The following is an 18223-nucleotide window of genomic DNA, read 5'->3' on the forward strand; positions in this document are numbered from 1 at the left end:
TAAACAGAACCCTTCATTCTTTACTAATTCAGTTAAATGAAGGTTTACAAAGTTTATAAGACTTACACCTATAGTTAAAATGTATGGACTAAGTGAATATGGTGTCACTATGGTTTCCACTGAGGAAAGTTAAGTAAACCATTTTATATGTCAAAAAAACAAAAATCATTTAGCTTTCTTAAGCTCTTTACTAAGTATCAGACTGTGAAATGACAAACTTATAAACTGGTCCCTGCCTCTGATTCCCAACACAGAGTACTAAACTCTTGTAAATTCCTAAGTCATAAGAGCACTAGGAGAATCTTTTGTTCTAATGAGGAGATTCTGGGTGGGCTCTTACATGAAGACTGGTCACTAGAAAGATCAAGCCATGATTAGAAGGTCTCTAGGGTGGTGGGGGGACATGTCTAGCAGAATCCTACCCAACATGAGAATGACCTTTACAATGTCTTTGTTTGAATAGTTAACAGTGATGTCATCACACAGCTCTGGTAGTTAGAAAATTCTTCATAATGTGAGTCCTCTGTAATTTCTGCCCATTGGTCCTATTTTTACCCTTTGAGCTCACACAGATCAAAAAGCCCTTTCTTCCATATGTCTAAAGTTGGTGATCATGTTCCTCCTACTCTTGAATTACATCTTCCCAGACTACACACCACCAGTTCTTGTCATCACTCTTCAAGTGTAAAATGATCCAGACGTCACCACCCTGGATACCCCACCCCTTTCTACTTACATTCTATAGTTACTCATATACTAGTGCCCAGAGCCGAAGTGTATCTTCCAGAGGTGGTATGATCACTGAAAATTAGGACAAAAATAGCTCCCTTGTCTGGACAGTATATGTGGTTTATCAACACATTAGCACTCTCAACAGTCTCAATACATATCAGGACACATCAACAGTCAAAGACAAAAAAACTGGCTAGAAATTATTTGCAATACATGCTAAGGTTAAAATATATTCATTCAGTATGGATAGTTAAACATATATTAAACTTTAAAGTGAATAAATAGTGGATAATAAAAAGTAAAGTCTCTACTCCTATCTCCTAGCCCAGGTTTTACTCCTCAGAGGTAACATGTAATCATTGGCTTTACTTCTTCTGGGAGGGTTGGCAGTCACTATACTTATACCTCAGTTATGATTTTATCATCTTTAAACCATATTATGAATTCCTGCCATAAAAGATGAGGAAATCAGCTCAATATTTAATATACACATAACCTGTATACACACAACTTTTTAGAAAATAATTTACCAAGTACTGTGGTTGGACCCATATAAAAAAAAGTATAATCTTACCACACCTGTTATGCTCAAAGTTAAACATGTTGGATAAACATTCCAAGCATCAGTGTCCAATGGACTTTCTCTTCTTTCATCAGTTGCTTAAAACCAGGGTAAACTAGGTCTTGCTGTAAATTTGGACCATGGGTTTCTTATAGACTTACCTGTTTTTTTTTTTTTTTTTAAATAGGTTTGTTTGTTTAGAGGGGGAGGAAGGGAGATAGAGAGGGAGAGAAAAATTGATGTGAGAGGGAAATATTGAGCAGTTGTTGCCTCTTGTATGCACCCCAACCTGGGACTTAACCCACAACCCAGGCATGTGCCCCAACTGAGAACAGAACTGTTGACCTTTTGCTTTTCAGGACAACACCAAACCAACTTGAGCCACATTAGCCAAGCCCCTCTGTGGTTTCTAATTGCTTTTTCCTTATTGACCAAGGAAATGTAAATCTTCGTCATATCCTTAAGATCTTTCAATGTCTTAATCATGCTATGGCTATATCTACCATCTATCTGCTTTTTGAAAGTACTTCCCTGAGCCCTCTGAGTTCCTATTCTAGTATGGATGAGAGGCTTCCCACACCCACTACCTAGCTGTCAACCTAGGATGTCTTTATTACATCCTTGAGTCGAGTCCTCTCTGGTCCTTAGATTCGGCTCGTCAAATATCTTTTTAATAGTTTATTATGAGAATTAAAGATAGTCCATCTTCAAAGAATATCATATGTATCCTAATGTGACTATACTTATAAAGAGTAATAAAATCTCTTTATTTGTGAATTACCTACATTTGTAAATCTTTAATATTGTACTATGTTTTTATCAAACAACATGAATACATGCTTTCTAAGAAAAATTAACTCTTCTAATATAGTGAAAACAGTGGAAGAATGGAAAGTTTTAAAGGTGCAATACCCAAGAGTTATTATATAGGGTTACAGTTAAACTACCAATTTTCAAAGACCCAAGATAGATACAATACGTATTAGCTTGAAAAAAACATATTTCAAGACCTACCAAAGTCTGACAGTTAAAACAAACAAAAAATTATCCCTACTTATATATGTAGGGCCCTCAGAGGCATTCAGTACAGATTCTTCCTCATTCTTCTTGCAGTTGCTCATCATTTGCTTTCATGTACAAGTCTAGTAGCCTCAATTCCACTGCTCTACAAATTAAATAGCTTTCCTCTTTGCCCAAGCACCTGGCATACTTTCATCCTGTTTTATGTTTAATTCTTCTGACTTCCTCTGAGAAATCCCTATTACTCACTCAACAGGTCTCATTACTGCCTTCTTTTCCTTGTTATTTGAAATCAGCATGGCAGCTGCAGAGCTGCCTTCATTTTAAGGCTAACAGCCATACTGCCAAGGCAACACCTTTCTGAGGCTTTCTGATGCTCTGGTTATCATGAGGTCTTTCTTCACTGACTAATGCAAACATGAACTATTTCCGGCCCTCTGAGAACCCTGAAAATTGTTCTCTCTGCTCCTACCTGTGTCTCCCCTGGCCTCAGTGCTCAGGCAGAAATGAACAACATCAGTACTAATGCAAAGATGCTTAGTTCAACAAAGACCTGTAAGTCCTCTGCATGTCTCCAGAGATCACTCTTTCTGTTGCTTCCTTTTCTCCAGTATCCTGCACTGCAAATTCCAGCCACCTTTGCTTTCTTGCTTATTTCTGAGGCAAGCTCCGTTTAGGGCCTCCCCACTGTATTACAGCCTGGAAACTTCTTTCAGGGAGGCAACTTGCGCAATTCTAAGCTCACCACATTTGTTTCTCTTCTCTCAGAGGCCACAGTACCGAGATGCTTGCTCTCCAATGTCCAAAACCCACTTTTTATATATTTTGTCTGCCCATTTTAAGGCAGAAGGGTAATTCTAGTGTTATTTCATATTGGTTAGAAGCAGAAATTCCCCTGGGCCCACTTCAGATAACTTGAATCCAAGGGAACTCTGCAAGAATGCTCACTGTGCGTCAGCTTAGCATAAAAACATGAATTTATAGTCCAACTGTGTATAATTTCTGGTTAATTATATACAGCTCAATTAGGCTAGTAGTCAGAAGTTCTACATTCAAATCTTGACTCTGTTCATTGCCAGATACATGAACCATTTTGAGCTTCAATTTTCTCTTCTGTGAAACAAGATTATATCTACTTTTTTCAACTGCTCTGAAGATGGAGATTGTGTGTATGTGTTGCTAGCATAATGTTTAGCATATAGATGTTCAATAAATACTTGTTATTTTAATTGTAAACCAGTATCTGTAACATCTTTTTGTTTCTTTTCCTTCTTAGCCTGTGTTCACTTAATTTCCCTCTTACTGTAGTAAGAATTTATATTCCGCTTTGGCTGGTGTGGCTCAGTGGATTGAGTGGCCTGCAAACAAGGGGTCACTGGTTCATTTCCCAGTCAGGGCACATGCCTGGGCTGTGGGCCAGGTCCCTAATATGGGTCACATGGGAGGCAACCATACACTGATGTTTACCTGACTTTCTCCCTTCCTTTCCCTCTCTCTATAAATAAAATCTTTTTAAAGAAAAAAGAATTTATATTCACTTAATTACCAGTAAAATAGTCCTGCCAGCAGTTAGTAATGGTTGAACTTCTCAAGAAGATTCATGAAAATACTAACTCTATTCACAACTGAACTTACTTCATGGGCCTGGGTGTAGAGTCAGGAGAAAGAGTTTGATTAGAAATCCTGTCATTTCAATGTACAATAAAAAATTAGTTACTTTCATTTCCTGTTGCTAATGATGTATATTTTGCTCACTCTATCATACATTTTGCTTTTATCCCCAAAAGTCCCCCCAAATGACTCAACTGTTTAGGATTAAGCACATGCTCATTAATTAGTACCATATACTTAAAACTTAGAATAACAAACTCATGCTGTTAAGAATTGTCACAAAATGAGAGTTTGACATAAAAAATGTTCTACTCCACAAAAACATTTCACACAGAGACTGGGTTCTGAGGTGGACTGAGTTCTTAGGTCACTACATTCCCTTCCATCTTTCAAACAGAGTCTTCTGCCAAAACCTACATGTGTACTTTCTGGAGCAAATTTGTGGGGACTAAATGAAGTGCCTGGGAGGTCATAAGCATGATGTACTTCCTTCTAGACTTGCACAGCACTAGCATCCGGACTGCATCAAAACCACCTTGGGTGCTTATAGAAAATATACAAGGTCTGTCTGGGAAAAGTCCAACCATTGTTAATATAACAAGAATGGTTTGCACGACATCGATGTAACCTGGCAGCCAAGGAGAGTGTTCACGTGCCTGAACAATGACAACTTCACTGTACTAGTCATTGGGGGTGGCGGACACCACTCAGTGTGTGTACTATGTGGCTGTTGCATTCAAAATGACTGAGTAAAGCAACAAATCTGCATCAAATTTTCCATTAAGCTTGAACATTCCTCCACAGAAACTATTTGGATGATTCAGAAGGCTGCAGCTATAGGCAACTGGTGATTGGAAGCTTCATCACAACAATGCACTGCTCGTGCATCATGTCTCATGTAGAGTTTTTTGGTGAAACATCAAATCACCCAGGTGACTCAGCCCCCCTACAGCCCAGATTTGGTACTTTGTGACTTCTGGATTTTCTCAAAACTAAATTCCTAACTATGACTTTATTTCTGTTGATCTCTCCCTTTATGTCCATCAAGGTTTGCTTTACATATTTTGGTGGTCCTATGTTGGGTTCATAAATGTTTACTAGCATTATATCCTCTTGTTGGAGTTTTCCCTTTATCATTATGCAGTATTCTTCTTTGTCTCTTACTATAGCCTTGGATTTAAAGTCTGTTTTGTCAGTTATAAGTATTGCTACCCCAGCTTTTTTTTCCATTTGCATTAAATATCCTTTTCATTCTTTCACTTTCAGTCTGTGTGTATATTTCATTCTGAGGTGGGTCTGTTGAAGAGAGCAAATATGTGGGTCTTGTTTTTTTATCCATTCATCTACCCTATGTCTTTTGATTGGAGTATTTAAGACATTTACATTTAAAGTGATTATTGACAGATACATATTTATTGCCATTTTATTTCTTTAAACTATGTTGCTGGTTCTTTTTTTGTTTGTTCTCTTACTCTTCTCTGAGCAAGCCCTTTAACATTTGTTGTAATACTGGTCTAGTGGTAACAAACTCCTTTAGCTTTTCATTTTCTGGGAAGCTCACTTTTCTCCTTCAATTTTAAATTATAGCCTTGCTGGGTAAAGTAGCCTTGGTTGTAGTTCCTTGTTTTTCATCACTTTGAATATTTCATGCTAATCTCTTCTGGTCTGAAATGTTTCTGTTGAGGGACATTTATGGGAGCTCCCTTGTAGGTAACTACCTGCTTTTCTCTTGTGGCTTTTAAAATGTTTCCCTGTCTTTCAGCTTTGACATTTTAATCATAATGTGTTTTCGTGTCGGCTTCTTTGAGTCCATCTTGTTTGGGACTCTCTGTGCTACCTGGACTTGTGTGTCTTTTTCCTTCACAAGGTTAGAGGAGTCTTCAGTCATTATTTCTACAAATATGTTCTCAATCCCTTGTTCTCTCTTCTTCTGGTATCCTTATGATGTGGATATTGTTACACTTCATGCTATTCCAAAGGTCCCTTGGACTATCCTCATTTTTAATAATTCTTTTTCCAGTTCTGATTGGGTGTTTTTTTTCTACCTTGTCTTCTAAATCGCTGATTCAATCCACTTCATCTAACCCTGTTAATTCCCTCCAGTGTATTATTTATTTCAGATATTGCATTCTTTCTTGCTTTCTGACTAATCCTTTTCTATGGCTTCTATGTCTTTTTTTCACACTGTTGAGCATCATTATTATCATTACTTTGAACTGTATATCTAAAATTGCTTGTCTCCATTTCATTTAGCTATTCTTCTGGAGTTTTCTCTTGTTTTTTTATTTGGGGCCTGCTTCTGTCTTCCCATTTTGGCTGTGTCTTTGTGTTTGTTTCTATGCATTAAGTAGATCTAGAAAGACTCTGGTGCAAACCTATGTCAGACACTGCTTGTGTCTGGCCCTGGGCAACTGGTTTTGAGCTATCGGTGATCCACTACTTGTGGCTCCCTCTACTTGGCCTAGGTACATACAGAAAGAACCAAGGTGCACACCAAAGCTAGGTTTTACCAGTACTGGGCCCCGTGGAGGGTCAGCTAAAGTCTCAAAGCACCCAGTGATCTCTCTCTGCCTGCAGGTTGCCTTTTAGGCTTAGACCCTGAAACAGTCTCTAGCTGTATTCCTCAGCAGCACTTAAGCTCTACAAGGCATGGCAAGAGGGGTTCCTGCAAGTGAAGCTACTGCTTCCCCCTAGGCTGATGCTGCATGGTGGGGAGTGCTCTGCTTGAGAAAGGTGGCTTCTGTGTTAGGATCCTTAATACAGGGATCCTGGTGGCTGACCTTTCAGCCCTCTCCCCAGAGCCACCAACCCCTCATGGGGCTCTAGTCTGAGAGGCCCTCCCTCTGACAGAGCCAAGGCTATGAACAAAATTTTGTGTGTTGACCCTTTAAGAAGGTGGCTACATCTCTAATAGTCTCTTTCTGGAGGACAAAAATCCTGTTGTTTTTCATAGCTGGTTGTCATGTGGGTGCCTTTCCCAGTCTAGTGCTTTAGGCTGGGGAGACAAGCTTGAGGTTTAGACACCACACACACTTCTCAAGGAGGGCTGCTCCCCCTTCCCCTAGCTGCTGAAATACCCCTTGGAAACATTCAGCTGCTGCCTGTTGGAGCCTATCACCCTCTTTGGCCTCTGCACTTCCTACCAGTCTCATTGTGGTGGTGGTGTTTCTTCTGTAAGTCCCTGGTTACAAGATTCTCGCCAGTTAGTGTTCAGTTGGTTATTCGGGATGATTTTTCGATAATTTAGCTGTAATTCCAGTTTGGTCCTGGGACATTAGTGGAGCTTCTACCTGCTCTGCTGCCTACTGGATCCTCTCAATAAACTCTTTTTAAAAAAATAGGAGTTAAGAGTAGTGTTCACTTAATAGCACTGAGATGAAGATTATATGAGTTAAATTATATAAAGAACCAGGAACAGTATCCAATATGGAGTAAGCTTATGTGTTTTAGTTATTATTATTGTATTATTTGTGAACATAAAAATATTTATATTGCTTTCATAGATTTACTCATACACTTGGGCTTCCATCTCTATTTTCCCCCAAACACACAAGTTTTTTCATCCTCAGATTCTGCTACCATGATTGCTATGTAGAATCTAGTCATATTGACAACATTTCTTTAAGTGTAGGCAGAGGACCTCCTACATCAGAATGAGCTGGAGTGTTGTTGTTTTTTTTAAGAGTATTTAGTAAAATTTTTAAAAGATTTTATTTATTTATTTTTAGAGAGAGAAGGGAGGGAGAAAGAGAGAGAGAGAAACATCAATGTGCAGTTGCTGGGGGCCATGGCCTGCAACCCAGGTATGTGGCCTGACTGGGAATCAAACCTGCAAAGCTTTGGTTCGCAGCCAAATCACTCAATCCACTGAGCTACACCAGCCAGGGCTGGTGTGTTTTGATAATACAGATTGTTCAACTTCTCATCAGACTTACTAACTCAGATATTTTAAGGGTGGGGCCAAGGAATTCATAGGTATATCAAGAACACAGCCCCTTACACATTTTAGTGTCCTCCCTCCTAACAGAAATGCAAATGCAGCTGGTATGAATGTAAGAGTATAAAATCCAAATGCATTTTCAATAGAGTTGATGGCACTTACTAGCTGTGTGATCTTGGGCACATTTATTAACATCTTTGAGACTTATCACCTGTCCAGTGGTTATTGAAAGATGACCTGAGAGCCTGTACAGACTTAATTTGTGCCTGATCCATAATTCAGTTTGTTCTCAACAAGCAGTCAAAGTGATCTTGTTAACTTCAGCTGGGTTGTGTCATCCCTCTCTTCAAAACCCTTCTAGCTATTCTGTTTACAATTTAAATTAACCTCCTTCCCTGCTTCACTCTTTTCCTCAGGACTTTGGAAGAAAACACATCTAACACATTATATACAGTCCAGCAGAAGTAGGGCCTGCTTGAATGTGATTGGTAGGGAAATAATATGGGTGTAATAATTTAGTTTTAATCTGAACATTTCACCTAAAATGTCACATGGTATGCTTAAGTGTGATACTGTTATGTTGCAGAATTACATGCCTATGGTTTTATAATAAAAAGGGGGCATCATTTGTGCCTGACCCTGTATAATTTACTTACTTATTCCATGTATTTTCTGCTTTCCCCTACTAGAATATAAGCTCCGTGAAGGCACGGATTTCTGTCTTCTTTGTCAACTGTTCCATCTCCAAAGCCTACAACCGGTCTAGCACACAATAGATACTAAATAAAGACCTGTTGAATAAACACCTGAATAAAAATAAACATTCAATAAAAATAGCTGCCACCACCACCATTTAATCACTCTGAACCTCACTTTTTTATCTATAAAGGAGAAGTGGCAATCATGCATTACTAAACTCCAGGTTATTGCTAAGGGCATATCAATGACACGACAGCAACACTATGCAAATACAAGACATAGTATTTTCCTTAACTTGTTGCTCATCTTCAACCTGACAGATTTATGTTCCTTCTAATTCCCTGAAGGGTAAACCTGTTTTCTTTCCAGCAAATATGCATGGTGACATTAACTCCAACCTTCTGCCTGAGTTTTCTCTCTTTCAGGATGCCTTCCCTGGAATCAACTACATATTTCCTCCTCATGAAGGACTGACTGAAGATTTATCTAGTAGCTCAGATGCTATAAAACATAGTTTCCTAATATTATAGTATTTTGTCCTTAAAGAATTAAAGCACTCTTTATGATTCTTTATGTAATAAAACAAAACATATGTCTTTAAATTGAAATGTCCTCATCTCTTAATCTGCAACCTCAAATAATGTACAGAACTATATAAAATCTCTTTTCCTTTTTTGATCCTCACCTTAGGATTTTTTTAATTATTGATTTTTAGAGAGGGCATGGGGGGGAGAGGGAGGGAAGGGAGGAGAGAGAGAGGAACAGGAGAGGGGGGGAGAGAGAGAAGGAGAGAGAGGGAGAGAGAGAGAGTCATTGATGTGAGAAAAAAACATTGATCAGCTGCCTCCCATATGTACCCTGACTGGGGATTGAACATGCAGCCTAGGTATGTGTCCTGACTAGGGATTGAACCCACAACCTTTTGTTGCACAGGACAACACTCCAACCAACTGAGCCACCCAACCAGAGCATAAGATCCCTTTTCTTTTCAAATCACTCCTGGGGTAGTCAGGCAACATTTAAAAAAATACCTTTTCTTTTTTTTAGTCCCCCCCCCACCACTACCAACCCCCACAGCCTTCTAACAAGTCCTCAGGGAAAGTATTAAGGGCTGCCTTGAATATACATGTCTGGCAGATCACTACAGATTTCACTGGATTCTATGATCTCACATCTTAAATACACTTTAGGGAGGGTCCCCACTCTCAGGAGACTTGTCACACATTAGGGAAAAACAACACTACAGCAAGAGCCTCAGGATTTCATCATTTCAAGAAAACATGTTGTTTGGTTCAGATTCTATGGGAGACACACTATGACAAAACAGATGAGTAAAATGTTAATGAGATAAAGCTGATTTTCACAAGTTAGATTTCCATACTCTCTTGCCTTTTCTCACAAACAGCCACACTTGGCCAGTTATTCCTAAAGGTTTAAATCAACTCATGTCAATGTCTCTACCACAGATACCTCTAAACTCATCAAGAGATCAACAATTCCTAGTTCAACAGAATCACCTGGAGGACTTTCTTTAAAACCCAGACTATTAGGCCCCACTCTAGATTTTCCACTCACGAGGCCTGAATGGGGTTGAGAATCTGCATTTCTAATTGAATTCCAGTGATACTGATGTCTTGAGAACTACTACATTAGGTAAGCAGTTTGCATTTACCTAACAGCCAGTATTCATACAGGTTACTGTGAAGGTGTGTCTCGAGTTCTGTTTAGCTGTCAAACCACAAAGCCTGTTTGCAGTTCCTAAGCTAGTCTTCACAAAATCTTTAAATACATTCAGAAGCTCCACATTTATCAACCACCTCTAGAACCTCATATTCCTGGGTAAGGCCTGGGAACTAATGTTCCTACCAAAATTCTACTTTAAACTAAACACAGCACCTGGAATCAGGGCATGCTATGCAGGTGATATCAGGAAAAAGAAAGACTCCCCACACCAGCCACTTTTTGGTCAAGCACCAGATATATACCATTTTGGACACCATAATTTTATCCCTAACCAATAAATGTTCATTATCTGAATATTCCTTTTCATAAATATATACATATTGTGGATATGCTTATATTGATATTTTAATACATATTTTATGACATACTGTTTAGAATTAAGTTCAACATGAAAAGCTTAAAAGTACTGGGTAGAGTGGAGTATTCACCCCACTATTCCCATTTATTTATAGACTAGGAAGGTTAAGATTTTCTGCCTCTTCATTTCCTGAACTATTTCTCTAAGAAAAAAAACATTCCATGAAACATATTTCAAGTACTTGGATGACAAATCTGGGTGACTTAAAACAAAGGCAGGTATATGGCTCCTGGGACTTCACAGGATTAGATTGGACCTTCCATAAAAGATATAGAGAACACCTGGTTTAAGTAGTGGATTGAGCTCACACACTACCTTCCCCTTCCTCCTCAGACCCTGGTGAAAGAAATTTTAAAGAGAATAAGCCTACAGGACAAGGAGTAGGAGGAAGTTATCAATGGATTAGTTACCTCAGTAAGCTTTTAGAAGAAAGCAAGAAGTAGTAAAGAAGGAAAGAAAGAAAGTCCAGAGAAACTAAATTGAGTTGAGGAAGTTTTAGCCCAGAATGCAACCATGAACAGGGTACAGCCAGGAAGGTGTACCTCATCAGAAAAGATAAAGACAGTGAGATCTCCACCTTCTAAATTTTGAAAGAAAGAGATGCTCAACCAAGAATTCTACATCCAGCTGTACCCTCCTTGAAAAATAAAGGAGAAATTAAGACACCTCCAGATTAAGAAGAAATAAAAATAACAAACAACAACTACAACACAAAAACTGAGAGCATATGTTACCAGCACCTATCCTACATGACACATGAAAGGGTTTCCTTCAGGTTAAAATACTAAAAGGTAACACAAATCCACAAAGAAAGAGCACCAAAAACCTAACTGAATAGGTATTATGTAAATTCATGAAATGTAACTATTTTCTTCACTTATTTTAAAAGACAACTGCATAAAACAATTACAAAAATGAGTTGCTGAACTCATTTGTATAAAGATGTAATTTATTTCATTTTTCAGTTTTTTTACTCTTTGGAGGATTTTTTAAATCATTTTTTATTGTTGTTTTAATACAGTTGCCTCCATTTTCCCACCACCGCTTTCCCTCACCCCATCCCCCTACCTCCCAACCTCAATCCTAACCCCCTTTGGCTTTATCCATGAGTCCTTTATACACATTCCTTGATGACTCTTTCCCTTCTTTCCCCTGTTATCTCCCTCTCCACTTCCCTCTGGTTATTGTCAGTCTGTTATTTCAATGTCTCTGGGTTCTATTTTGCTTGCTTATTTGTTTTGTTCATTAGGTTCCACTTATAGGTGACATCATATGGTATTTGTCTTTTACCACCTGGCTTACTTCACTTAGCATACTGCTCTCCAGTTGCCTCCATACTGTCTCGAGGGGTAGGAGCTCCTTCTTTATGCTTTGTAGTATTCCATTGTGTAAATGTACCATAGTTTTTTGATCCACTCATTTGCATATGGGTAACTACATTGCTTCCAACACTTAGCTACTGTAACTTGTGCTGCTATAATAAACATTAGGGTGCACAGGTTCTTTAGAATTAGTGTTTCAGGATTCTTAGGGTATAATCCCAACAGTGGAATTGCTGGGTTAAAAGGTAGTTCTGACAGTGACCAGAGGGGAGGGGATTTCAGGGAAAAAAGGGGAAGGGTTTGCAGGAACAAGCATAAAAGACACATGGACAATAATGAGGGGGGGTGGGTAGAAACAGAAAGGAGGTGGGGAGGGCTGGGGGTGGGCTGGGCTGGGGTAAAAGGCAGAAAATTACTTAAACAACAATTAAAAGAAAAAAAAGAAAGAAAAGGCAATTCCATTTTTAGTTTTCTGAGGAAATTCAATGCTGTTTTCCACAGTGACTCCCCCAGTCTGCATTCCCACCAACAATGTATTAGGGTTCCCTTTTCTCCACAACCCCGCCAGAAGTTATTGTTTGTTTATTTGTTTATGATAGCCATTCTGACTAGTGTGAAGTGGTATCTCATTGTGATTTTAATTTGCATCTCTCTGATGGCTAGTGGTGCTGAGCATCCTTTTCATATGTCTCTGGGCCCTGTGTATGTCCTCCTTGGAGACATGTCTGTTCAGGGCCTTTGCCTGTTTTTTAATTAGATTGTTTGCCTTCTTCGAGTGTAGGCATGTGGGTTCTTTAATATTTTGGAAATCAAATCCTTGTCCAAGATATCACTGGCAAATTTTTTTCCCATGCAGTTGGTTCCATTTCATTTTGCTGATGTTCACTTTAGCTGTGCAGAAGCTTTTTATTTTGATGAAGTCCCATTTGTTTATTTTTTCCTTTATGCCCCCTGCTCTAGGGAACATATTGGTGAAAATATTGCTTCATGGTTTATCAGAGATTTTCCTGTCTATGTTCTCCTATAGGATTTTTATGGTACCACAACTTGAGTTTATTTTTATGTGTGGAATAAGTTGGTGGTTGAGGTTCACTTTTTTGCATGTAGCTGTCCAGATCTCCAAACATCATTTGTTGAGTAAGCTATTTTTACTCCATTTTATGCTTCTTCTCCCTTTGTCAAATATTAATTGACCATAGAGACTAGGGGTTATTTCTGGTCTCTCTATCCTGTTCCATTAATCTATGTCTATTCTTATGTCAGTGCCAGACTGTTTTGATTACTGTGGCCTTGTAATATAGTTGGATGTCAGGTACTGTGATCCCTCCTACTTTGTTCTTCTTTCTCAAAATTAATGCAGCTATTTGGGGTTGTTTTTGGTTCCATACACATTTTTGAAGTGTTTGTTCTACATCTGTGAAATATGTCATTTGTACTGTAATAGGGATTGCATTGAATCTATACATTGCTTTGGGTAGTATGGACATTTTGATGATGCTAATTCTTCCAATCCATGAACACGGTATATGCTTCTATTTGTTTGTGTCTTCCTTAATTTCTTTCTTCAGTATTGTGTAGTTTTCTGAGTACAGGTCTTTTACCTCCTTGGTTAGGTTTATTCCTAGGTACTTTATTTTTCTTGTTACTGTATCAAATGGGATTTTTTTTCCTGATTTGTTTCTGACATTTTGTTGTTGGTGCACAAAAGTGCCTTCCATTACTGCCTTTGTATCCCATTGTTTTGCCAAATTCACTTATTAGGCCAAGTAGTTTTTTGGTGGAGACTGTAGGATTTTCTATGTACACTATCACATCATCTGCAAACAATGACAGTTTTGCTTCCCCCTTTCCAATGTTGATGCCTTTTATTTCTTTATTTTGTTTGATCACTGTAGCTAAAGCTTCCAATAGTATGTTGAATAGAAGTGGTGAAAGTGGACACACTTGTTGCTCCTGACCTTAGTTGGAAAGCTTTTAGTTCTTGCCCATTGAGTATGATGTTGGCTGTAGGTTTCTCGTACAGGGCTTTTATTATGTTGGAAATATGCTTCCTCTACTTTTACTTTGCTGTGTGTTTTTATCATAAGTGGGTGCTGTACCTTATCAAATGATTTTTTCACATCTATTGATATGATCATGTGATTTTTGTCTTTCCTTTTGTTTGTATGATGTATTATTGATTTGCGAATATTGTACTATCCTTGCATCCCTGGGATGAGTCCCACTTGATCATGCTATATGATCTTTTTGATGTATTGCTGATGTGGTTTTCCAATATTTTCTTGGGGATTTTAGTGTCTATGTTAATCAGTGTTATTGGCCTGTATTTTTCTTTCTTTGTTGTGTCTTTGTCTGGTTTTGGGATTAGGATGATGCTGCTCTCAGAAAAAGAGTTCAGTAGCCTTCCCTCTTCTTGGATTTTTTTTAAATAGCCTTTGAAGGATAAGGGTTAGCTCTTCCTTAAATGTTTTGTAAAATTTTCCTGTGAAACAGTCCGGTCCAGGGCTTTTGTGTGACGGGAGTTTTATTATTACTGCTTCAGTTTCACCAGCTGTTATCAGTTTGTTTAGGTTTTCTGCTTGTTCTTGATTCAGTTTAGGAAGATATATTTCTAGAAAATTGTCCATTTCACCTAGGTTTTCACATTTCTTGGCATTAGTTGTTTGTATCAATTTCTTACAATGCTTTGTATTTCTGTGGTATAGTTGTAATCTCATTTCTGATTGTGTTTATTTGGATCCTGTCTTTTTCTTGATGAATCTGGTTAAAGTCTTCTCAATTTTGTTTATCTTTCCAAAGACAAACTCTTGGATTTATTTATCCTTTGAACTGTACTTTTACTCTCTATGCCATTTAATTCTGCTCTGACCTTGATTACTTCCTTCCTTCTGCTCACTCTGCTTTGTTTGTTGTTGTTCCTCCAGGTCTTGTAGATATATGGTTAGGCTGTTTATTTGAAATGTTTCTATCTTTTTTAGGTAGGCCAGAATTGCTACAAACTGCCCTTTTAAGACTGCCTTGCTGTTTCCCATGTTTTGGACTATTGTGTGTTCATTTTCATTTGTTTCCAGAAAAATTTTGAGATCTTCCTTGATCTCATTATTAACCCATTCATTGTTTAATAACATACTATTCAGTCTCCATGAGTTTGTATACTTTTGAATTTTCTCCTTGAGGTTCATTTCTAGTTTCAAGTCCTTGTGGTCTGAGAAAAAGCTTGACATGATTTCAATTTTCTTGAATTTGTTGAGGGTTGTTTTGTGTCCTATTGTGTGGTCTACCTTTGAAAATGTTCCATGTACATTTGAATAGAATGTGTATTTTGCTTCTTTGGGACGAAAGGTTGTACATATGTCAGTGAAAACCCTTTGACTAATGTGTAGTCAGTTCCACAATATCCTTGTTGATATTATGTTTTGAAGATCTATCTATTATTGACAGTGGGGTGTTGAAATTCTCCACTATAATTGTTTCACTGTGCATAAGTTTCTTGAAATCCTCCAAGAATTTCCTTATATATTTGGATGCTCCTATGTTGGATGCATATGTGTTTATAATATTTATGTCTTCTTGATGGACTCTTCTCTTGAGTACTAATAAGTGTCCTTTGATGTCTTTTTTGTATGGCCTTTGTTTTGAAGTCTATTTTGTTGGATATAAGTATGGCTATTCCAGCTATTTTTTTCCTATTTGCTTGGAACATTTTTTTCCAACTCTTCACTTTCAGTCTGTGTAGGTCTTTTGTTCTGAGGTGGATTTCTTGTAGGTGGCCTACGGGCAGGTCATGATTTCATATCCCTTCAGCTATCCTATGTCTTTTGATTGGAGAATTTAATCAATTTACATTTAAGGTTGCTATTGATAAGGTATTTTATTCATTGCCCTTACTCCCTTTGTACCTGTGTTCCTCTCTCTCTCTCACTCTTTTTCTTTATCTTCTTAAAGCAGTCCCTTTAGCATATCTTGCAATGCTGGTTTGGTGGAGGTGTGTTCTTTTAGTCTTTTATTTTGGAAACTCCTTATTTTGCCTTCCATTTTAATTGAGAGCCATGCTGGATAGAGCAGTATTGGTTGCAGGCCTTTGCTTTTCATTATTTGGGATATGTCTCGCCATTCTCTTCTGGCTTGTAATGTTTCTGTTGAGAACTCAGCTGGTAGCCTCATCGGGGCTCCCTTGTATGTTACTTCCTGTTTCTCCCTTGCTGCCTTTAAACTTCTCTCTCTTGGAATTTTGCCATTTTAATTATGTATCTTGAAGTGGGCTTCTTTGGGTTCCTCTTGAGTGGGACTCTCTGTCCTTTTGGACTTGTGTGGCTTTTTCTCTCATCAAATTAGGGAAGTTTTCCATCACTACTTCTCAAACAGGTTGTCTACCCCTTGCTCTTTGTCTTTTCCTTCTGGTATCCCTATTATACAGATATTATTATATTTCATGTTATCATGCAATTCACTTAATCCCACTTCTTTCTTTTTGAGTCTTTTTCCCTTTTATTGCTCTTTCTGGGAATTTTTTCCATCTTGTCATCCAGCTTGCTGACTTTATCCTCTGTTTCATCTAGCCTGCTTTTGATTCCTTTTACTGTGATTTCAGTCCAGAAATTGTATTCTTCATCTTCTCTTGGCTCTTGTTGATTGTTTCTATGTCCTTTTTTATGCGGATATACTTTGTAGTAAGTTCCTTATAGTTTTCCTGTAGTTTTTGGTAATTCTCAGTGAGCTCATTGAGCTTCCTTATAACCATTGTTTTGCACTCAATATCTGATAGTTGACTTGCCTCTATTTCATTTAGCAATCATTCTAAGGATTCCTCCTTTCCCTTTGATTGGTGGTTTCTTTGTCTTCCCATTAGTCGTAAAATTCTTCTTGTTTGCTTCTGCTTCTTTAATTGATATGTTTTGACTTCCTGACTTCATGGTATGAACTTCTATGGTAGGACACCTGTGAAATTTGGCAGCACAGTCTCCTTGATCACATGAACTAGATGATCTTGGGATACCTCTATGCCATTTATGTTGGTTCTCTGGATGTAATTGGATTTTGATTTGGTTCTTTTTTTTGGTGTGTCCTTCCCTCCAGCTGGTTGACTGAGGGTCACTCTGCCAACCATGCCTCATGATTGTTGTGCAGGTGCTGCCAGAACAAAACCACAAATTCCAGAAAATAACTGTCCTCCATAATCCCAGTATCAATAGCAAATGAACTAGTATTAACAATGATGTAAAGAGATTAAGACTATTATAAGAAAGGAGAGTGGATAGGAGATGACTTACTGAAAGAAAAATTATTTTGATAGGGCTGAGGGAGGAGCACTAATAAGAGTTGGGAATTGGAGCAATGCAAAAACTGAAAGTAAAGTTTACATCATGAATACAAAAGGGAATTAAGATTGTGGAATAGTGTATAATAAGGGAAACATACACTATTGGTTTAAACAGAGATTAAAATAACATAAAATAAAACAAAGTGGGGGAGGAAAATAGTAAATTAATAAAAATATAGGAGCCAAATTGGAGAGAAAGATCCACCACAGTAGTATCAACAGCAAATGAGCTAAAATTAATATATATCATATGGGGATAAGAAGGAAAAAAGAAAAAAAAGAAAAGTTTGAGAGACATCTAAAGGAATGAGAAGTGATTTTGAAATGATAGAGGGAGAGGGAATACTACATCTGAGGAACAAAAACCAGGCTAAGATGGAAAAATTAAAATTGGGGATGTGAGGGAAAGGAAAAAAAAAACAGGAGACTAAAGAAAAATAAAAGGGCAGGATGAAAGAGAAATAGAGGACAAAAAAGAAAAAAAACAGGCTAAGATGGCAAAATTAAAAATTTGAGACAAAAAACAGTAAGAAGGGACCAGTAAAATTTTATATTTGAAATACAAAATTAGTGAAGCTATAGAGATAAAATTGAAAAAAAAGGGCAACAACTACCCTACCCATAACCAACTAGCAAAGATTGCTAAGAGTGGTGAAGAAAACAAGGGTATTTTAAGAGTGGGGAAAAAGGATGTGAGATAACCATTGACAAGAAAATTGGTTTGGTGTGTCTAGATGGGGAAGATCAATTATGGAATGGAAACAAGTTGTATCAAGTGAGAAACCAAAATTTGAAATGAAAATAATGCCAGTAAAGGGAAAGGTAACAAGGGGTAAAAAAAGGGAGGGGGGCAAAATATGTGAATATGTATATAGTGAATATACTATAGTATAAAATCTAATAACTTAGCATGTAC

At 37.7% G+C, this 18223-nt stretch overlaps 1 protein-coding gene across 1 annotated transcript in view; it reads right to left on the reverse strand.

The window, feature by feature from the left end:
* PTPDC1 (protein tyrosine phosphatase domain containing 1) overlaps nucleotides 1-18223 on the reverse strand; it is a 95850-nt gene that overhangs the window by 49266 nt on the left and 28361 nt on the right. The window lies entirely within an intron of this gene.

Source organism: Phyllostomus discolor, chromosome 3 (assembly GCF_004126475.2).
Source record: "Phyllostomus discolor isolate MPI-MPIP mPhyDis1 chromosome 3, mPhyDis1.pri.v3, whole genome shotgun sequence".
NCBI lineage: Eukaryota > Metazoa > Chordata > Mammalia > Chiroptera > Phyllostomidae > Phyllostomus > Phyllostomus discolor.